The sequence below is a fragment of the Ambystoma mexicanum genome, chromosome 5p (assembly GCF_040938575.1).
Source record: "Ambystoma mexicanum isolate Mex_15411 chromosome 5p, UKY_AmexF1_1, whole genome shotgun sequence".
Taxonomy (NCBI): Eukaryota; Metazoa; Chordata; class Amphibia; order Caudata; family Ambystomatidae; genus Ambystoma; species Ambystoma mexicanum.
The window spans coordinates 756,689,969-756,712,699 of record NC_090930.1 but is presented as its reverse complement, the minus strand read 5'-3'; the positions used below and the strand labels follow the sequence as shown (position 1 = coordinate 756,712,699).

Genomic DNA, 22,731 nt, shown 5'->3' with positions numbered 1-22,731 from the left:
TTGAAACAGTTTGAGTGTTACAATACCCGGCAAGCAAGATGGGCACAATTTTTTGCGCAATTCGACTTCAACATCACGTACATTCCTGGAGAACAGAACTTGGTGGCAGATGCACTTTCTCGTCGTAGTGATTACCTAGCAGAGACAGAAGGCACCAGAGAATTGATGTTTCCCAAGACCAAGCAGATCGGAGAGCTTTCTACGTTCCTTAAACAAGTCAGAGATACTTCTAGGAGGAAACTTCGAAGGGGATCTCCACCCCATAGATACCACGTACGACATCAAGGATGGGTTCTATCTGGTAAAAGATAGATTGTATCTACCCACGTCAGACCAGAGGAAGACGGCGCTGTTATGGTGTCACGATTCTAAGATTGCAGGACATAGAGGCATCAAAGGAACCCAGGAATACCTCCTAAGGCACTTTTATTGGCCTAACATGAAGGAGGACGCCGAAGGGTATGTACGGTCCTGTCTTATTTGTCTCCGCAACAAGGTGTCCCACCAAAAACCAATAGGATTGTTGAAGTCTGATGACGTTCCTGCAGGTCCTTGGTACACCATTTCCACGGATTTCATCGTCGAGTTACCCATGTCTCAGGGTTGCAATTGTATCATGGTGGTGGTAGACTCCTTCTCCAAACTGGCTCATTTCTCCCCCCTATCTGGTATTCCCTCCGCTGCTGGAATGGCTGAGGTGTTTCTGAAGGATGTATTTTGCCTACACAGAATACCCACTAAGATCATTTCGGATCGGGGAAGCCAATACACCTCACGCTTTTGGAAGGCCTTTTGTGAGAAGTTAGGCATTGAGAGAGCCTTATCTTCGGGTTTCCACCCTCAGACCAATGGTCAGACGGAGCGACTTAATGGAACCCTCGAACAATACCTAAGATGTTTCATAAACCTACAACAGGACAATTGGGTTCCCCTTTTACCCTTGGCCGAGTTCTCATATAACAATTCCGTTCATTCTGCACTTGGTATAAGTCCTTTCTTTTGCACCTATGGCTATCATCCACATTCCATTCCACCCATCTCTTTAACCTCCTCTCACATTCCCTCGGTTGATTCTTCCCTTTCTCACATTCAGAAGGTTCATGAAGAGGCTAAGTTGAGTCTACAGGAGGCGCAAGACCGTTATAAAACCCAGGCTAACAAACATCGCAGACAAGTCCCAGGGTGGGAAGTAGGATCCCGAGTCATGCTGTCTACGAAATATTTACCCCGGTGGGTACATCCCTCTAAATTCTCTCCCAAGTTCTTAGGTCCATACAAGATTACACACAAAATAAATCCTGTTGCATTTCGTCTTCAACTTCCTGTTAGTCTACGAAGGGTTCATCCCGTATTTCACACATCTCAATTAAAACCCTTTGTAGAAGATATCCGGTCCCGGAAATCTAAACCCAGTCCTCTGCCTACTGACCCTGCACAAGAAGAGTTTGAAGTCGCTCAGATTTGGTAAGATGGAAGGGGTATCCCTGTTCTGAAAATACTTGGGAGCCCAAATCCCACATTAACGCCCCTCGATTGTTACGTCGGTTCCACCGTTTCCATCCAGGTAAACCGGGGGGAGTGGGCCTTCGGAGGGGGCATACTGTCACATCGTGGGGAAGATGGCGAGTCTGGAATCGTTATCGCCGTGGCCCGCCATAGAGCTTTCCGTCACGTTCTTCTCCCCAACGTGCTTGCAGGTCTAGTCTTTCTCCGCTCGCGTACGTGACCGGGAGCTTTTAACCCTCAGCTTCCGGGTCATGTACGCGTTGCAACGCTCCCTTGATTCCGCTTGTTTTGCCACGCTTGGTTGCTTTCTGTGTAAATCTCTCTCTGCTCTTTCTGTTTCTTTCGTGCTTGACTTTTTCTCTTCCCTTTTCTTCTCGTCTCTCTCTCTCTCTCTTTCTTCGGCCCGTCTACCCCCCTTTTTGCTCTCTCTGCCCTCGTTCTGCTTTTCCCTCCTTCTTTCCTCTTTCTTCTCCCCCTTTTCTGTGATGCTTTTCTTCCTCCTGGGTGCCGTCCTTGCCTGCTTATTGGACTGCCTCTGCCTCCCGTTTTTGTGAACATTTCAACTTCCTGTGTACTGACCTTGCCTGCTTATTGGACTGCCTCTGCCTCCCGTTTTTGTGAACATTTCATCTTCCTGTGTACCGACCTTGCCTGCTCATTGGACTGCCTTCGCCTTCCGTTTCTGTGGACATTTATCCTTCCTGTGTGCCGACCCAGCCTGCTAACGGATCACAGCCTGTAATCATCTTATAGGGGTTTTTTGTGCCTTGGGCTTTTTCCCCTGATCCGACGGTCACGGAAGATCTTTCACCGCCTTACCTATACGGTGTCGCGGTGGCGTCCTTTCGTGGCCGTCCATACCTTCATAAAAAAAAGGAGAAACCAGGAAACAAGGAAGAAAAGAAAACCAGGAGAAAAGACAGAGGTGAGGAGGAGGGGGAGGGTTTTGAGACTGAAACTTCATTTGAAGAAGAGGACATAGCTGACCCTTGTGATAACCTGGTAGTGTATGTTGGGAAGTCAAACTTCTCCAATCTGTCCCAGGAAGATTGGCATTTCTCGCGGGCTTCCTTCAACTTCGTTTCAACCTCTGGAGTAATGTTTGAGGTGGATTCTAGACGGGAGATCTCTTTTTCTTGTGCCTCGAGTTCAGACCTCAATTGCCTACAAGTGCCTCCTGCTTTTGATATTATTTCTCCTCTGGCCACCACCTTCATGGCTTCCCACAATGTGCTCCAAGTAGATACTGAGCCTTTATTAACGTCAATGTATTCTTCTAGTTTTTCAGCGAGGTCCTCCCTGAACTCCGGGTCGGCGAAGGCCGCAGTGGGCATCCTCCACATGGGGATTGGTGGTCTAGGCCCCGTTAATTGCCATTGCATGATCAGTGGAGAGTGGTCTGAGATCGATCTTCTTAAATATGCTGCGGATTCTGCCAATGGTTTTTGTTCTCTGTCGATGAACAGATAGTCGATTCTCGTGTGGGTCTTATGCGGGGCTGAATAATAGGAATAGATCTTTTCAACAGGATGTTGTTCCCTCCAAATAGCCACCAAGTCGAGTGTTGCAGTGTTTCTGTCAGAGCACATGTTGCGGGGTTACTTGGATGGGGGGTGGTGCTGACCTGTCCATAGAGCCATCAATGACGCAGTTTAAGTCCCCCCCCATGTAAAGGTCCTATTTCGGTGGTATGCTATCCTTGAGCATATTGCTCTGAGGTGTGATGGTATTCCGTGTTGCGGGAAGTACGAATCGACTAGGCAAATTGGAGTCTGTTCGATAGTGCCCCACATTATCACATACCTTCCTTCTTTATCGGACTCAAATCCTTTCAATTGGAAGGGCACATTCGGGTTCACCCATGTGAACACCCCCTTGAGTATTTGGAGTAGGGGGAATCCTCTCCCGGTCCCAGCCCATCGATCCGTTAATTTGGAGATGGTGTCTTCCGTAAGATGCGTCTCTTCCAATATTGCAATCGAGACATTTTTCCTGCGGAGATAGGATTGTATTAGATTTCGTTTCAGGTATGAGCTCATCCCTCTCACATCCCACGTCATGACCTTGAGTTGTGACGCCATCGGGTCAATGTTTTGAGGCCGGCTGGCAGCTCCTTTTCTGGAGCCTGTAGTAATGCCAATCTGAGGTTATGAGACTGTTGACGGGAGTAATCGGGTTCTTCGCCCCCCAAGTTGTGGCATGCACCCATCCTGTGCTTCTTCAGCGATAGTGGTGTGAAGACTGTATAACTAACAAAACTGTTAACAAAACTCAAACTGGTGCGCCCAGCGACTACATCTTCGTTGTGGTGCTTGGGCGCTCTCGAGCTGTCCAGACCCATCCGGGTATCGGGTGCGCGAGTTGGGTCGGGCAGGTGTCTGTCACGACCCAGATTGTCTGCGGGGGATAGGGCTGGTGTCTGGCGGAGAGGCCGAACGAGGGCCGTTTCTATGTAGCTAGCTGTTAGTTGGATTACCTTCTGAGGTCCGGTTGATTGTGCTTGTTGTGACCATTTATGGCAGCGTGTGTCGTGTGCCTATGGTCTGAGAGACTCAATCTTCTATCTGGGAGCATCTTTGCCATCTGCAAGGTTGTTATCTTCCAGCCACATGTTGGCGGCCGTTGGGTTTTCTAGGAATATGGCTCACCCGTTGAAGATGACTTTCAAGCGTGATGGGTAGAGCAGCCTGTATTTCAGGTTTAGTTGTCGAAGTCTTGCTTTTACTGGGACAAAAGAGTTCCTCTCCCTCTGCACTTTCTGAGTGTAATCAGGGTAAATGGTTATTTTAGAGTCACCACGTTCGATGGGGCCTTCTTCCCTGGAGTGCCGTAAGATAATTTCCCTATCCTGAAAGTTTAGAATTTTAGCAATTATTGGTCCTGGAAATGATCCAGGTGGGGTCCGTTTCTGAAGGGACCTGTGGGCCCTTTCGACCGCGAATCCCTGCGACAGTTTCCCGGCCTCAATCTCCAGTTGTAGCAAGGATTCTACGTAGGCTGTAGTGTTTGGGCCTTCGTTTCCTTCTGGTACTCCCAGGATCCTAATGTTGCCCCATCTAGCCCGACCTTTGGCCTCCTCGGACCTCTCCTCCAGGATAGCCACTTTCTTCTCTAGGTCTGCAACCTTGGACTTCAAGGCTGCTGTGGCCCCTGCCATTTCTTCTATTGAAGTCTCGGTGTTTGTCACCCTCTCGGTTAATTTGCGGGCGTCTTGACGCATGAGTTGAATGTCCATTTTAAATTCGTCGATCTTAGAGTCCATGTGTCTCCTCAATGAAGCAATAGCCTCCAATATTTGGGAGTGGTTATCTGTGGTTTCCCCCTCGCTCGTGTGGGTAATTTCTGGGGCACAAGAGCGAGCCTGTATGGGGGTTTTTGGCTTGGCGGATACAAATGAGTCCATGGTGGCTGCTTTCGCTTTGTTCCTGGTGGCCATTTCGGAGTCTCAGTGATGCTGCCCCTGGGACACTTTAGATGAGTTACCGGTGGGGGTATCAGCCGTCTCCCCGTGTATAGAGTAATGAGTGATGTTCCCAGGGTGTCAAAAGTCAATGAATCCGAATCTACAGGGGGGTAGGGATGCCGCCACTATATCTGTGAAGTCGCCGAACTGCCCCTACCTCTGAGCGTCCGACTCGCCGGGGCAAGGAAATCTGGGGGTGCCGTAGTCGTGCTCTTGCAGCTGGTTCTCGCTGTCCTGTGCCTCGGGGCAACGCTGGGGCGGAACCTCCGGTGGTAGTGTGCGCCCTCAGCAGGCCGTCCTCAGCGACGGCTGAGCCCACATAGTGTACCACGGTGTACAGGTGCCGCTGTGGCGGGCCTCGCCCAGTGGTGAGAAGCAGGATGAGGGCTCTCCCTTCCGATTTTTCTGCATGCGATCGTGCTCCGTCGTGTTGTCTCTGCTCGATCCGTCCACCTTAATCCCCGGATGCCGTTTGATGGCGGCTTCCTTCTCGGAGTTTCCGCTAAATGGAGTGGGGCGCCATCTTGGATGCGTATGGAAGCCGGGGAGGGAGTATGATTCGAGGACAATTTCGCCGACCAGAGGGTCCGATTTCCCGGTTGGTCAAGCAGGTTGTGTCGGGGTCAGCTTCTCCCACCTCTGTGTCAGCTTTTCGTGGTCGTAGGCACTTCTTATACCGGCAAAAAGGATCGAGAAACGGCATCTCGGCCGGAGCTCGGCTATTCAGCCTCTGTACGCTATCGGCTCCAGGCCACGCCCCTAAATCCTCTATTATGGGCTAGAATATTATATATTCTTTTTGATAAAATCTTGTGTACCAAATGTATTCCCCAATCTTGGAGGGTTTCCATTGTTTTACCCATTTTTAAAAAGGGATCCCGGTTGTGTCCCCCGAGTTATAGGCCAATCGCAATAACAGACCCTGAGTCCAAGCTGTTAGCATCTTTGGTGCTGCTAGATATTCAGAAATAGATCCTGACTTATCAAATTTTGGATCCAAAACAAATTGCTTTTAGAAAGAACATTGGTACGGATTGTGGGGGATTAATTTTAAGATGTCTATCGGATAAATCAATGAAAATGGGAGCAAGGCCAACATTAATTGCTTCAATGGACCTTAGTATGGCCTTTGATCTTGTTCATAGACATACTTTATGGAAATGGCTGAGAGATCTAGATATGCCAATGCACCTATTTGACATTGTGATTGCCCTTTACTCCGATACAAGGTTAAAGGTTCAATTAAACTCCGAAGGGCGCTTATCAGCGGAATGTTTAATTACTAGCGGTCTACGCCAAGGGTGCATGTTAGCCCCAACGATATTCAATCTGTATGTCAGTGGGGCAGAGACTGTGCTGGCTAACAAAGGTCTAGTCTCTCCCAAACTTAACAATACGAGCTTATCATTGTTGCCCTATGCAGATGAAGTGTATTCATGGATAACACAAAGGTGTATCTCCAACATTTAATTAAGGAATTTTAAATGTTTATATCTAAGCTCTCACCAAAAATTAACCCGGCAAAGACAATTATTGTTCGCTTTGGTAAACCCAATAAACTGCAAAGTGCTTTTACCTGGTTTTGCGAAGGCAAACCGATCAAATCTCAACCCACTTTCAAATATTTGGGCTACTGCTTCTCGGATTTGGGCTCAATTACTTTAATTAAAAATCAACTAAAGAAAAGCAGAAGTTGCGATAAGATTATATGCGTTATTGGTTTGATGTGATACAAACTAACCAAATTAAGAGCATTAGAAGTAAATGTTTTGAAGGCTGGCAGTGGTGTAGATACTGTAAAGTAGAGGGGGTGGTGGAATCGCTTCAACACATTCTACTTATTTGCCCAGCTCTTCTGAGCCAAAGGATTGCTTACTTTGCACAATGTGTACGATCAACTGAATCAGTCAATAGGGAATTTATTTGGCATAGAATGCTGCATGAGAACTCAACTATTTTAATTATACGTGTAACGTCTTTTTTGTGATTTGTGCTAAACACAGATTTAGTTTTAATGAGATACGGAAAGGTAAGTACTGACAGCTGTCGTGTATGATTGACTATGAGGTTCTATTCTAAACTTTGTTCTTTAAGTATTCAACGCTGTGCTCAGTACAGAATGTATAATTAACTCTTGTAGTTTGTGATTTTCAAGTGTAATTGTTGTGTTATTGTTTCTTTGATGCTTTGAAATTGTTTGACGTTTTGAAACTATTTGCATTTTGTAAAGGTGTATAATAAACCAAAACAAATAAAAAAAGAAAAAAAATACACCTCAGGTAGTTGTCTGCATGCTTTGATGTAACAACAAAACATTGAAGAGAAACAGTCTTACCACATCAAGGCACATTTTTTAAAAGTTGGCTGATTTCTAACAATGATTTACAATGACTTTGCATTATTGCGTCGAGTATCATGAATTGATAATATGATTTAAAAATAAATTAACACATTCAGCGCGCCATTGTTGGTAACACATTGAAAGGATTGTAGGTTAGAATGAGCTTCTAGGATCGTTAAAGCATTCAAATGTGTTTTGAAAAATAAACAAGTTAATTTTACAAATGCACACATGCCTTTCCTAGAACTTTACAGAAAAGGACCATAATTGGAGGAAGGTCAGAAAGGAGGAAATGAGCAGAAAAGAAGAGACTGCACCCTTCAGCAAAAAGCACCGTTTCATAGAAAAAAACGATGATTTTGCTGACGTAAATACTAATGTGCTTAAGAACGATAGATGGCTTGCTCATGTCAGTCTACGCCTGCTTTCACAAAGCTCCAATAAACAGCAGATTGTTAAGGTAAATCATAAATCTATCACTGAACTGTGCAATACTCTTACTTAACAAACATGTAATGGTAAGGCACAGTCACTGGTTAAGGAGACGTTTATGAAATATGCTTATGATGTGTGTTTGTGATTCAGGATTCCAACTCTCATCTGCTGGGACTGCAATTAAGATAGCTCAATTAGTTAATGCACCTGCAAGGAGACGTTTATGAAGTATGCTTATGATGTGTGTTTGTGATTCAGGATGCCAACTCTCATCTGCTGGGACTTCAATTGGTTAATGCACCTGCACATCCTGTCAATTGCAAGGTCTGGAACTTGAAGGTAAGCTCAGCATTTTATCTTCCGGTGTTGTTGCCAAGTAGTACCTTTTGCATGATAGTCACAACTTTTCACTTTTTTATTTGCATGTTGATGAGTTGTGCTGAGCTTGCCCCTTTTTAGCGTACATCATGACAGTTTATGTGCTGTCGATTTACAGCACCACGTTTGTTGAAATTGATTTTGCATTTGTTTTTACACAATAAATATAGAATAGCACAAAATTATTAAGTCACTTCTGAAAAGGCCAGTATTAGGAATAATTGAGTTGCACCATTCCTGATGAAGTTAGGTATCAAAGATGGTGTGTAATGCCTTTGTACAATGTATGTCAGGCTCCAAATGCTACTAACCACACCTTAGTACGATGTCATCATATGATTTATTGCAAGTCTTCCAGATAATAGCCATTGCATAAATGCCATGTATGTTGTTGTATAAACGTGCCATCTGTCCCTGACTAACCATATGCAAAGCTAGCTATCTCCCTTTATCTCTCTCAACACTTTTGCTCTCTCTGGGCCCAATCCTCAAGTGGGTGTTAAGAACCGAACGGTCGTAAAAAGCATTAACGACCTTTTCGGTACTTAAGACCTATTCTGAAAGTGGCACATTCTTCTAAAGTCGGTATGCATGCCAATTCCCGAATATATTTGGCCACATTCGTTACCTGCCATGTAAGACTGGTATTCTTGTGGCGCTCCTCCACTTTTAAATGTGCGTTAAAGTGGCGCACATATACGGTACCAATTTGGTGCCGGTATTGTGGTGGAGTGCCACAATAAGCCGGTTGCAGTGCAGGTGAGTTGCCAAACATTGGTGTTTGGGGTGCGGGGGATGGGTGGGACAGTACTGCATAAATACAGCACTGACAAATGTCCCATTCCATGCTGCAGTACTGTGAAAGGAGGGAACAGATACTTCCTTCTACCATATACCATAGTACTGCAGCATGGAATGGGCAGAGTTTGTGGTGTAAATCATGTTATTTTGAAGCACAAAAATTGTATTTGTGCTGTATTTTAACAGGAGGCTTCCGGTCTGTTTTGTATAAAATCAAAAAACATTTTGGGAACGTAAGAATGACCGCAGGTTTTATATTTGACACACATATAGATGCCTTTTCTCACAAAATACACTGTACAAACTGGGTTCAGTGTTCGTTTTATTTTTTTTACCATCTTTTTAACGAGTTTTACAAAGCGAAAACAACAGTTTACATGACCCGTTACGTAGAAAGGGGTCCGGCACAACAGACACAGCAAGCTCCCCCTTTCAACTTCTATACCCTCCCCGCCCCAACCCCGATGCACTGACACTACCCTGCCCCCTATAATACACTAACAGCCCCAAATAATCCTCACAAAGTTAGCACACATACAGAACAATTATCATATTTTTCTAAGTATATCTGAAGCCCTCATTTGATATATGCATCAACAAGTTCCCCAATTTGGTCTGCTTGAGTAGGTCTACCTCGCCTCCTCATTACTGGGCATTCTAGTGTACACATCTTAAAGATCAATCCTAGGCAAGCTTGTTTTTCGTAGGAGTATGTGTGCCAAGTGTTTCACACTGGAGTCTGTATGGCAGTCTATGTCATTTGTACCAAAGGGCCTGGGCCCAGAGGCAAAGGCAATGGAAGTGTCGGGGACACGAGAGACCAATTTGTGTATTCTTTTCCAATAACTTAGTATAGCCGGGCACGACCACATGATATGGCCCAAAGTGCGCAGCCCGCTGGATTAATTTATATTGAATTTCCCTGTTGGGAATATTGAACGTCATGGAAGGGATGTTCTCGAAATAGTCATAGATATCGCCCACGTTGTTAGGCAGAATCATATGCAGTACCCTTTGGGAACACCACACACAATTAACACTACAAGTGCAAGTACAAATTCACCTTTGGTACAAGCCTGTACTACACAGTAAAGTGGTAGCGATGGCTGAGCAGCCACATTTATCTCAAGAGTAAAGTGAGCAGTATCAGAAGTTACACAAGGGACAGTGATTGCTGTGGTTCAAACAAACACTGACTCAAGGTTTCTGACTAAAAGAATATACATTTATTTACACCATCAGTTGTAAAACGGTTCACTAATATAAAGCAGCAGAAAATCACAATCTTAATACACTACACACCACCCAATGAATTCTGGCCAAGTTAAGCTCAAAATGAAGTGTGAGCAAAATGGCACTCGAGCAATTTAAAAAGGGAGGGAAAGACAAGGTTATTCAAAATCAAGCAGCACCAACAAGTAAGTAGGCAGGGCAATCTAGAAAAGGCTTACTACAATTAGGATTCAAATTAATAGGCCTGGGCCAATGTTAATGATTCAGAGTCTTTGCAGAGGATCACACAGTTCAGAGTAGTTCGCGGATAAGTCTTTGCCAAGAGTTCGAAACGAGGTTGGTCGGAAGAAAAGTTATTTAAAAGATTAGAGAAGGACAATCCCTCGGATTAGTGAAAGATTTCAAACCATTTCACCGCAGTCGAACGGAACGAACGACCGGATTTGAACAGTACCTTAGTAGAAGAAGAATGCAGCAGCTGAGGCAGAAGTTCCTGGCAGGTCCTGCAGGCTCACAGTTCCTGAAGGAGGAAGACTGGAGGGTCCTGCACTGCCCAGGGAAGAAACCAGCAGCAGAGCAAAGCGACAAATAAATGGTACGCTCCTTAAAACCCAAACAGGGTCCGGTCCTCCTGGCTATCCGGTTCACTGCAGCGATGCACAGCAAATTCGACCAGGGGAGGGAGGCCTTGCTTGGTGGGTCATGTTCCCACCAGCTCAAGGGAAGAAGATTCCATGCAGATCTTCTCTGTCGTCGAAGTTTAGGAGATTCTGACCCACAGCAGGGCTTCACCGGGAGGTTCAGTAGTTGCAGTAGTCCTCTTCCTTCAGCTTCTCTTCGGTTCTCTCGATCCAGTGGCGACTCTGCCTTTCAAGTCCCAGAGACCTGCTTTTTATGCAGTTTTCCCCGATTCACACAGCCTGGCTGTCAATCACACAGCAGGGTGTCTGTCCTGGGAGGACAGTCACCTAGCCAATCAAACAAGAGTGCGACTTGGGTCTCCAAGGAGACCCTGTGCAGGCGGCCTAAAACCCCTCCCTCACATCCTGTCCACCCAGATACTCAGGCACCTAAGGAGGGCTTCTGAGCAGAAGCCCGCCAAAGGACGGCGAACAAAGGAACCAAACCTGGTTTGGCGTGCAGAGTAAAACACGAGAAAGACCTTTACAAAAAGAAATGGCGAATAAACCCAGCTGGAACCAAATAAAATTAAAAGGGGTCCAGAGGATTAAAGTTCAAGGCTACTAACATAGCCTAAAACAGTATTAAGGCTATTTTCATAGTCCGCGGTAGGAAAAAAATGGTAGATACCACTGCCACCAGCCAAATCTTAGAGAAAGGGGAACGAAATAATGTTCCATGAGAAACAGACAAGAAGGGATAACTATTAACCCTTTCCAGTACTCTATGGAAGATAGTTCGTACTGGGTCTGTGAATTTAAAAAGACTAATAAAGTCAATGGGAACTTTACAAGTTCTGGGAGAAATGGAGTTCAAAGTGGGAAGCCTGAAAAAGACAACCCTGTGTCACTGCACTAAAGGTGCTGTGTGACACACAGTAAAAAGATGATGCCTATGGAGTAGGTGAGACTCCACAGTCTATGAACACAAAAATGTAAAACACACAGCAAAACACATGTAAGAGTGGGAAAAAAGGCTCACACTCTTACCAGGTGAAAAAAATAAATCCTAGAAATCTAGCAAAGCTGCTGAGGTACTCAGTAGGTAAGGGAAATTAGCCATTCTGAAGAATTCTCCCTAACACACGTTGACTGGGGTTTTTAAGTTGCTAGACCATTGCGTTGAGAGGGTTATATTGCGTTGGGTGTTGTTAGGGGTGCAGATGGTGTAGAATGAGCGCAGTCTTGGAAACTCAGTAGGGTTTCGCTCCATTTCTTGTTCACCTGCCCAGGGGGTGCCTTGTAGTGTCTGTTTGGTAGTGTTTGATTTAATCACTCCTCGTATGGTGTGGTAGTGTATCCACTCTGTACTCTGAAGTCAGAGTATTTTGCTGGCCCTCGGAAACCCCAGTGGTTCATACCTGTCATACAGGTATGATATGATATGATATATGATTTGATATGGCATTCATAACGCGCCTATACACAAGTGTTTCAAGGCGCGACGAGGCAAGGGAGGGGGAACAAAGGGAGGATAAACAACGATCCTACTAGGCCAGTTGTCATTCAGATTGTGCAAGTGCATGGGATGGGGGAAGGGTGAAAATGGGGTGAGGGGGAAGGGTCAGTGCAGTACATGGGCATAGAATAATAACAATAAGTAAAAGTAACGGCCAGCAGGTGGTAAGTGCTGGTAGTGGGACTGTAGGGATACAGAAAAAGTCCCCAAGTGCGGGGGTTGCCAGGCAGGCAGTGTAGGTGTGTGTGACTGGCGGGGGAGAGACCTGGGCCCGAGAACAGAGGGTGGCCAGGTAACCAGTGCAGATATAGTTTCAGCTAGGAGGTCAGCAGGGGAGAGGAGGCGAAAAGGCAGAAGCAAAGAGAAAGGTTTTGAGGTGCTTACGGAGCCGGAGATGGTTCTCCTCAAGTTTCAGGGAAGCGGCGAGGCTGTTCCAGAGGGAGGAAAAGAGATCTACCACCAACTCATTGCTTGGAGAAGCGACTGACCCTAAGGGAGTTGGAGGCGGATGAGTGAAGAGCTCGAGAGGGAAGACATTTAGGAAGAGGGAGTTGAATGTATTGAGGCCTCAGGCCCCAAAAGGCCTTGTGGACAATGCAGAGGGTTTTGAACTTGATCCTCACAGCCACTGGGAGCCAGTGCAGAGATTTCAGTCCTGGAGAGATACGATCCCTGGGCTTGAGGCCAAGGACAAGTCTTGCAGTCCTGTTCTGAATGAGTTGCAGAGGGCAGAGAATAGAGGCAGGAGAGCCAAGAGAGGCCGGCCAGAGAGTGACAGGAAAGGAAGGAGCGGGTGTACCGATGAGGAGAATATCAGTCTTACTGGCATTGATGCAGGGGTCATTGGTGGCACACAACTCCTGGATAGCAGACAGACAGTCAGTGATAAGAGACGGAGAAGAGGTGGCCGAAGGTAGCCTCAAAATGAGCTGAGTGTCATCCGCATAGCACTGAAAGTTGGGGCAGAGAGCAGCAATGCAGTGGGCAAGAAGTGCCAGGTATAGGTTGAACAGCCAGGGAGAGAGGTTGGACCCCTGGGGCACACCACAGGTAGAGAAAAAGATAGCAGAGAGGAAGGATCCAAGTTGGACCTGGGAGGGTTGGTCAGAGAGGAAAGAAGTCAGCCACGCCAGGGTCTGACCGGTGATACCCAGGTTATCACAGAGACATTTGAGCAGGATGGCATGGTTGACCGTGTCAAAGGCAGGAGAGAGATCAAGCAAGATGAGGACACAGGGGGTGTTAGAATCAAGATTGGAGAGCAGGTCTTCACGGATGTTCAGGAGAGTAGTTTCTGTGCTTCTGGCAGCTCTGCAGCCAGACTTATGGTCATGAAGACAACCAACAGATTCAGTGTGGAGATTAAACTGGGAGATGGCCAGTTTTTCTAGGAGTTTGCTCAGGAAGGGAGTGATGGAGATTGGGCGATAGTTAGCCGGGCATGAGGGGTCGGCAGAGGGTTTTTTAAGAAGAGGGTGCACAAGGGAGTACTTCAGGGGGGGATGGGAAGACTTCAGTGGCGAAGGAGTGGTTGCAGAAGTCAGCCAGGGCAGGAGCCAGGGAGTCGATGTGATCCTTGATGGTTTTGAAGGAACAGGGGTGAACCTGTTTTGACAAGACTTTCATAGATCAGACTTGTCTAGTAACATCGTCTGCAGAGAACAGGGCAAAGGCAGAGACGGAGGGAGGAGAGGTGGCTGCAGAAGTGCCAGAGGAAGAGCAGGGAGTAGAGGTCAGCAATTCTGACTTCCGGCCACATGGAGTTTTGGTGTTTGTGCAAGACATGGTCGAGGCCTCTTGAAAGAATTGCACACACACTGATCCACGCAGGGGCAGCCCGGGTATCAGACCCCATTAATCCCCTCATCCTTTGGCATCGAGTTAGCGCTGGGCCAAGCAGCAGGTGTGTTCTGATGCTTTCGGGAAGTTTGTTCGGAGGGATGGCTAGGACCTCAGCCGGCGTATATGGCGACATCACAGAGAGTTCAATTTGACGCCAACTGGATGAGTCGGAATGTGTCCAGCCACCTTTTGGCCTAGCATATTTGGGCATCTTGGTAATAGGTTCGCTTTTGGAGGCTTGCAGGATTTTAAGCCAATCCCTGGCCTTTTTGCCCTTCCAAAGGAATTTGGACAGTTGCTTGTCCAGATCCTTATACATTTTCTGTGAAACAGCGCATGGGAGCATTAGTGCAAGATAAATCAGTTTTGGGAGCAATTTCATATTGAAAGCGTTAATGCGCCCTACTAATGATATTGGTAGCGTGTTCCATCTAGCAAGATCAGAATTGATCTTTGCCAGAGTGGGTGGGTAGTTTAGAGTTGCGATTTCATGAATGGAAGGGGCGATATGGACTCCTAGGTTTTTGATAGAGTTCTGCTGAAGGCGGAGGGAGAACATCCGATTTTGACCAATTCACCTTATAGCCCGTCATGGGTCAGAAATTGTGTAGCAGGCAACACAGGCGTGGAAACAATACCGAGGGGTTCCGTATGTAAACTAGCAGATCATCCGTGTATACAGATATATTGTGTTCCTCTGACCCCGATCACGCCGTTCCAGAATGGGTCATTGCAGAGTTTTTCCTCAAGTGGTTTTATGGACAATGCATACAGGAGGGGGCACAGGGTGAATCCTTGTCCGGTCCCTGAATATAGGTTGAATTTGTGGGAGCGTTTCCGTTCGTGGTTACCGAGGCTTGCGGATCGGTATATAATAAGCTTATAAGCCTCAATAGCGCCGGCGGGAACCCATAGGTCGTGAGTGCACTGAATATGAAGTCCCACCTTACTTTCTCAAATGCTTTATCAGCATCTGTTGTTAATAGAAGTTTGTCAGGGCTGTAATGTCCAGTGAGTACGTGTAGAAGACGCCTAATGTTGTCTACCGAGCGACAACCCATGATAAAGCCGGTCTGATCTTTGTGGATAAGTAGTGGAAGTATCTTGTTGATTCTATGTGCTAAGCACTTAGCTAAGATATTTTTGCATCAGTGTTAATAAGTGAGATAGAATCCACAGTCTTTAGGGTCCTGCCCCTGCTTGTTTAAGACTATTATATTTGCCGCAAACATCGATTTCGGTAGGTGACCCTTTGCAGAAACCTTGGCGAAAACAGATTCGACAGATGGGGCCATACGGTCTGCCGTTATTTTGAATAAATCTATTGGAATACCATCGGGACCAGATGCCTTCCCCCCAGACAATGCCGTTATGACATAAGTGATTTCCTATGTCGTTACCGGCCTCTCTAGTTCTACCTTTTGTGAGTCTTTTGATTGTGTTTAAGTGGAGCATGGTAAGGAACGCCTCTATGTTTTCAGGGGCAATTGGTCCCGGTTCGGCATAAAGTTTGCAGTAAAATTCCTCAAAGCGTTTGTTGATGTCTTTTTCGGCAGTTAGTGACCTCCCCTCCGTGTCCCTGATGCTGAGTATTTGTTGGGAGGCCTGTATGGTGCGAACAGCCGAGCGCCATTATATGGCGGTGTTTGTCGGCATCTTGGTAATAGGCCTGAGACCAGCTCGAGAATGATTTTTGCACCCATTGAGTTGTAACCTATTTAAGTTCCCCTCTAAGCATGTTGAGCCGCATGTATGTGGTGGGGTCACATGTCAGTTTATGTTAAGTTTCTGCAAGTGCAATGACTGCCCCAATCTGGTTTTCTCACTCCCTTCAACACTTTAGTTTGTGGGCCCATCGCAATATGTACTGCCCTCTAAGGAAAGCTTTAAAGGCGTCTCAAAAGGTGGCAGGGGAATATCCGGGGGTCAGGGTGGTACGCCAAAACAGATTGATGTCTTCACCAAGCTTCATAGTGAAGTCAGGGTATGTCAGCGCTCTTAAATTCAAGCGCTGCAGTGGTCTGTCCGGGGGTCTATCTGCTATCCTAATACGGAGGAGTACTGGAGCATGGTCTGATGGCATCACTGGGAGGATTACACATTGATGCACAAGGGGGAGAATATTCATTGAGGCCAAACAGTAGTCCAGTCTAGAGTATGACTTATGGCAGTTTGAGAAGAATGTAAAATCTTTGCGTAGAGGATGGAGCTGTTGCCATACATCTGTGAGTTTCAGGTCAGCCATGAGTGTGAGTAGGGTAGCATGTTTGTATTGGGGGGGGGGGGGCGGTCAATAATGCTGTACCTTGGCTGTCCCTTGTCATATCTAGGATTGTGTTCCAGTCCCCACCAACAGATGTAAGCTTCCCCAGAAACGGTGCACATTTCGTGATTACCTGTGTGAAAAACGTGGGAGTGTCCCCCGGTGGGGCGTAAATGCTTGAAAGAGTAATAGGTTGTTGTAGAATCAGGCACTGCCACGACCCAGCTTCCTCGATTCATGGGCATTGAGGTGTGTTTCTTGGAGGAATGCAATATCGCATAGCGTGTCTCGTAGATGATTGAGGACTTGCTGTCTCCTGATTGTGTGCCCTAATCCCTGTACGTTAAGAGTTACAATGCGTAAATCAGCCATTCCCATGGGGACGGGGTCGCACAGCCATTAATATTGGGGAGATCTGGGTGTAGCCATGTCGGGCCAGGTCATAACGGGTCAATGCTTTGTGTGCGTACATGTGTTAAAATTACAAACATGGCTGTGAACACAGAGGCCATAGCATTAACATTGGGACAAACAGTATCCATGCGCTGAGATAGATCGGAGAAACAGAACAGATCTCATTCATCTCTCAGGCATGATGTCCGAATCCATCAGTGGCCATCCGTGGACCGGGAAGACCCTGATGGGGTGTGGGGGGAGGGGCATGGGTTAGATCCAACAAGAAGGCAGGTTAATTTGTTGACTGTCTCTCGGATTCAAACGCCTGTGGGAGGGAGTCTAGGGTGTTTGTTTGCATAGATTCTACCAGGGTATTACATTTTCACAGGCAGAACCAAATGTGGCGCCCGTGCCAGTTATCAAAGGCTGGAAAAGGCGGTAGAGGAGTAGTCCCATCAAATTGGCAGCAGGGGGTCTTTACGATCGGGGCCTTTGGGCCACCTGTCTGCGTGTTTTCTCTTGTCTCCTGGTCACCGTTGTTGATGGAGTCGCCATTGTGAGGTGTCCATTTGACGGGTTGAACTTCCCTCCTCGATATCGACGAGAAAGTCCAGGGAGACGAGGTCTTGTTGTCTTAACAGACGCCAGGCGTCCTCTGGGTCATCGAACGAATGCCATGTCTTGTCAAGGAGGATACACCAGACAGAAGGGAATTTTAGGTATAATTAGTGCGGTGTGTCTTGCAGTGCTAGAGGAGCAAACCTTTTCCTCAGGCAGGACCCTTCTACAGAGTAGTCATTAAAGATGCAGATTTCGGATCATTCTGCTCGAATTGTGCTCACCGCTCTGTAAGCATGAAATATGGCTACTTTGTGTTGAAAATTGAGTTTATTCCGGGCCAGTCCTTGCTGATAGGCTTGGACATTCAATCTTTGTACACTGTGATACCCCAAAGAGCCACACTTGAGGTGGTTGAAGAAGTGTTGATGAATAGAGAGGATGGCCATCCTGTGAGTAATGCTTTCATTCTGTGGTGCACGGAGTTTGCCCTGACTAAAAATTTTTTTCAATTCCAGGGTTCTTTCTTTCAACAGATTGAGGGTACAGCCATGGGTGCTGCCATGGCCCCGAATTTAGCCAATCTTTATGTCGAGTATTTTGAAAAGGCAGTAATATACCCAGCCACCAACCCTTTCAGCAATCAGTTGAGGAAGTGGCTGAGGTATATAGATGATATACTGATCATATGGGATTGCTCAAGAGAAGAGGCAGATTGTTTTGTGACATGGCTTAACCAACAAAATCGGTTTCTGAAATTCACTGGGTCTATATGTGATTGTGAGACTCATTTTCTAGACATCACCATTTTCCATCACAATGGTTCTTTAAAAGTGAAGCCTTATAACAAGACTACTGATAAGAACTCTTTATTGCACTTCAATAGCCACCATGCTAAACATTTAAAGAACAATTTGCCATTTGGACAATTTTTGAGGCTGAAGCGCAATAGTAGTCTTAAAGATGATTTTGCCCGAAGTGCGGATGTATTGACCAACAAGTTGTTGGCCAAAGGCTATCCGCCTAGAGTTATAAGAAATGCCTCAAAAAGAGCTTACAATAACAATCGTGAGGCACTTTTGGAGAAAAGTAGTAGGCCAATTAAAAAGATTGGCACTGTATTTGTTAATACTTTCTCAAATTTGTCCTACAAAATCAAAAATATTGTGATGAAAACTTGGAAGAAAATATATCGTAGTAAAGAAGTGTTGCCTCCCCTAGTGGCTTTTAGAAAAAGCCAGAATTTACGAAATATTTTGATCAGAAATGATGTGACAGAAATGCAGATACCACAAGTTAGGCAAACTAGACTGTGGGGTTTGCCTGAAGTAAAAGGACATTTTCCATGTGGGAATTGCAGCATGTGTGGACAAACAAAAGAAACTAGATTATTGCAAATTCTACCTGATGTTAAGTGGGTCTTCACTGAAATGACGAATTGTAACACAGCTAATGTTGTATATTTGATCACCTGTCCATGTGGCCTACATTATGTGGGAAAAACAAATAGGCAATGTAAAGTTCGAATGGTGGAACATCGCAGCTGTATCAAGAATCAAGTGATAACTGCCCCTCTTGTGAAACATTTTATTGAAAAGAAACATGGTTTCAATGACTTCACATGGCTGATTTTGAAAAAGGTGCATGGAAATACCAAAATTGAAACAGATCGAAAATTATTGTATTTAGAGCAAAAAATAATTTTCAAATTACAAAGCAATGTGCTAGGGCTCAATGAAAGCATTGATTGGCATTTGGTTAGCCAAATATAATTTTGGACATTGTGTGATGCATATACCATGTGGGCACCCAATTTTGGTAAACAATTTGGTTTTTAGTTCAACTGATGAAGCAAGTGCAATTTACATCTTTTTGATGCACTGAGTGTCCACTAAACTCCTCTACACCAGTTGATCCTGGGTCTGTTCCAATATGGCCCCCTTGGTTGTTGTACTCCTGATTAACTTCGAGAAGTTGAGTCCTTTTTTTGTGTTGCTGCACAACCATAGACGCTTTAACAGAGTCCTTTCTTTGTGTTGCTGCGCAACCATAGATGCTTTGAGATTGTGCAGCAGCCATGGCTCCTCTGAATCGAGTGCTGGCCGAGTATGTTTGAATGCTGCAAGTGGAGTGAATAAACCCCTCTGGGTGTATAGGTGAGCACGCTACCAGCTTTTCGCCTTTGGATGTGACTCTGTGCATGATATTGTCTCCATGTCGGGACACCTTTTGCATTATTTGGTGGTTGGGGCATTTTATTTTACACTTATTTTACACATGTTGTGTGGCTATCCATTTTCCGCGTTTCTTTGACGTTGTGGAGGTTGGACAGCATGGACGCTGAGTAGTTGTCTTTACACATTAGATAATGCATGGTCTCCTCACGTGTTTGAAATATAAGCACCCTCTTCTGTTTGCCCTCTAGTGCATGTTGACGGCATGTTGTTAGCTGAGGTTTTGGTAATGCCAGATAAATGGTGTTTACTGTTATGTTTCCATTGCTTTCCAGATTGACTCTGTACTTTATTGCTTGATCGTATGGATGTTTCCATTTCAACTTGTTCATTACTGAATTGTGAATTGCAGTCTTGATCCCTACATTTGTGGAGGTAATTTACTTTGTTATTTGGAGCCTTGATTTTATGTGCAATGGTATTGAAGCCAGTGTGCTGGATATAACAGAGCATGTGGTCTCTGTTTATTGGTTTTGTCTTACTTAGGTGTGGCGATACTCTAGCGGACTGTGACGCTTTGTTGAAGTATTGATTTCTCATTTGGAGGGAAACCAGCAAATTTGTCATTCTGTGACGTGCTTTGAAGTTTCACCATTTAAAGGTAAATCTGCGGGTACCCTTTGGGACCCTGGTGAGTGTGGCATAATCCCTGTGCCATGCCACCATTTACATTTTGTAGTACTTCCTTCTCTTTTTGGAACTCATTAGGTTTCTCCTTTCCTTTATTTTTACAGGCTTGGAGTTTGTTTTCCTTTTACCCTCTTGGGTGCCTGAATCTACCCTTTCAACGCGGTGTGGAAGAGATTAGTGGATGCTTTTAAATGTATCCCCTGAAGAATGTTCGCCTGAACTGGGCAGTTAAGAACAGACACATGTTGGGATGCTTGTTGTTTTAGTGACACATTGAGATTTTTTTGTGTGCTATGTGATATCTTTTGTGTCGTATAAATAAGTTATTTGATGTTTTACATTTGTTTTATATTTGTTTTTTAATGTTTAGTACACTGTGTTAGGTGAGGGTAGAGTTTTTTGTTTAAATTCAGTTTAAATTATTTGAATAATAAACTTGTTATACATTTGTGTAAATCAGTTGTATCAGACAGTCCATTTTTTCAGGACTAGTGATGCTGGAAAACCTTATAGAGTTTTTGTGTGAGGGGGTTGGAGGCAAGTAAACAACACGTATCATCTTGCTCTTTATTGTATTACATACGAAAATTGAGAAGCGTCATTGTAATAGGCCTTGGGCAGTCCCAAGCTGCTGGCTTCAGAACTGGCGCTCTGTGGTTTCGTTCAAAAGTGTATGAGCTTGGGTCCTGGTTGTTTAAGTGGTCTTGGAACAATTTATATGCAAACGCCTCGAGGTCTGCACCTCTGCTTGGTCGGGGAGGCCGATGATTCAGAGATTATTGCATTGGGAGTGATTCTCCTAGTCCTCAACTTTAGCCTTAAGATGCTGTACTTCCTTAATGAGGCCATCTACATCAGTGGAAGCCACTGCGCTGTTGTCCTCGAGTGCACTAATTCTCTGTTCATTGTCTGTAGTGCGTTCTGCCTGGGCATTGAGATGGGTCTGCATGTCTTGAATGTCCCGCTTGATTTCCAGTAGCTGAAGTTATTTTTCTGTGTCTTTTAGGTGCTGCAACGTTTTCAGTGTGGATGCCGGTTATGAAGAAGAAATGCGGTGAGTAAGCGCGGTATGCGGCGCCTCTAGATGTTTCCACGCTAACCTGGAGTGTCTTTTCCCTCTTGCAGATGGATGAGAAGTTCCGAAGACAGAGTTCCCACAGAGCGGCTGGGATTCAGGTAAGCGTTTGAAGCTCGTACAGTCTTTAAAAATAAGCGAAGATTTGCTGAATGTTTACTAATGCCTTTTTTCTGTTCTTTTCCCTTTTCATCAGGAAGCGGTGTGCCGGGATGGGAATGACACCGCCAAAGATGCCCGCAGAACAGAAGGTGCGATGAATGATGGGCAGAAGCGCCGCAAGGTAAGGCTGTTCCTAACGGTGTTCTTGTTCTTGCGGGAGCTGAGCGCAAAAGAAAGATGTAGGCCTACTGGAGACCGATCCGAACACGGTGAGTGTCACGCTGCAGGTGCAGAAAACGGAAAGCATGTTTCTCAGCCTGGGCGTGGCTTAAATAGTCTCTGGGTATCCCAGGTATCTCTGGGCTGAACTACACACAAAAGGCTAGACTGCACATGCAGTTCTGGGAACCGAAATATGTGGGGCCATCCATCTTGTCCCCATCAATGCACTACAAGTCTAATCCCCAATGTTATCCTATGGAGGGGAGTCTGGTGCCACAAGCGCCAAGTCTGAATCCAAGTGGGTCTTTCCCTTGAGGGCCATGTAGGTGATTGTGGCCTGGCTCCAGCCTGACATCTTGGAGGACTGGGGACATGAGGGGCAGGAATCATGACAGTAGCATAACATTAGTTTCTTGAGTGCTGTGGCCGATTGCTCACATTTCCGTGAGGAGTGTCTGCAACTGATTTTGCACATCAATTTTCACGTGTTGCTGTGCAGACTAGCGTTGTAGTGGTGTAGCAGAGCCTGCTGCTGCTCATATGCGGAATGGGTTGCGTTTTTGCTCAACAGTGTGGTAGGGATTGCAGGGAGGACACGGGGCTACTCCTTAGAGCGTACACTTTCAATTATCAGCAACACATCTGCGATCCAGGCGAGCAAACCGGGTGAATTTGCCGATGTTGCTCCTGCCTTCTGCGGAGCATTTGCACCTCATCGCCATATTGCTTGGGCTCCTGAGCGCCCCCCCATCCCTCTCGTGTTCATTTTATTTTTAACACTCACCCGAACATTAAAATGTTGTAGCATTGAGCCATATATACTGATTTCTCCAGCATTGGATCTTTCATAGATTCGCATGCTTGAATATTCCCTGTCGTCAGACTGGGAATCCTCTGTAATTTAAAATTGATTATATATATATATATATATATACCTTTTTGCAGAGTTAAAAAGAAATACAGATTGCCCATTATGCCTGAAAAGGCACTCACTTGTATAGTCCCTCCATCTCACTTTTGTCCTTTATGACCCCAACCACTGAGGTGTCAGGGCTTAAGCTCCACCCCAGAGAGCCATCTTCTGATTTTTCACTGCAATCTCATAGAAATGGG

At 45.6% G+C, this 22,731-nt stretch overlaps 1 protein-coding gene across 2 annotated transcripts in view; it reads left to right on the top strand.

Annotated features, from left to right (window-relative positions):
- The first annotated feature begins 7,703 nt into the window (after positions 1–7,703).
- The window catches only part of LOC138481183 (chemokine XC receptor 1-like), a 110,668-nt gene continuing 95,640 nt past the window's right edge, over positions 7,704–22,731 (top strand). For both annotated transcript variants that reach the window (XR_011274204.1, XM_069613149.1), the window contains exons 1-2: positions 7,704–7,770; positions 8,004–8,084. The gene's annotated coding sequence lies outside the window, so the exon portion shown is untranslated. The remainder of the gene's footprint in view (positions 7,771–8,003; positions 8,085–22,731) is intronic.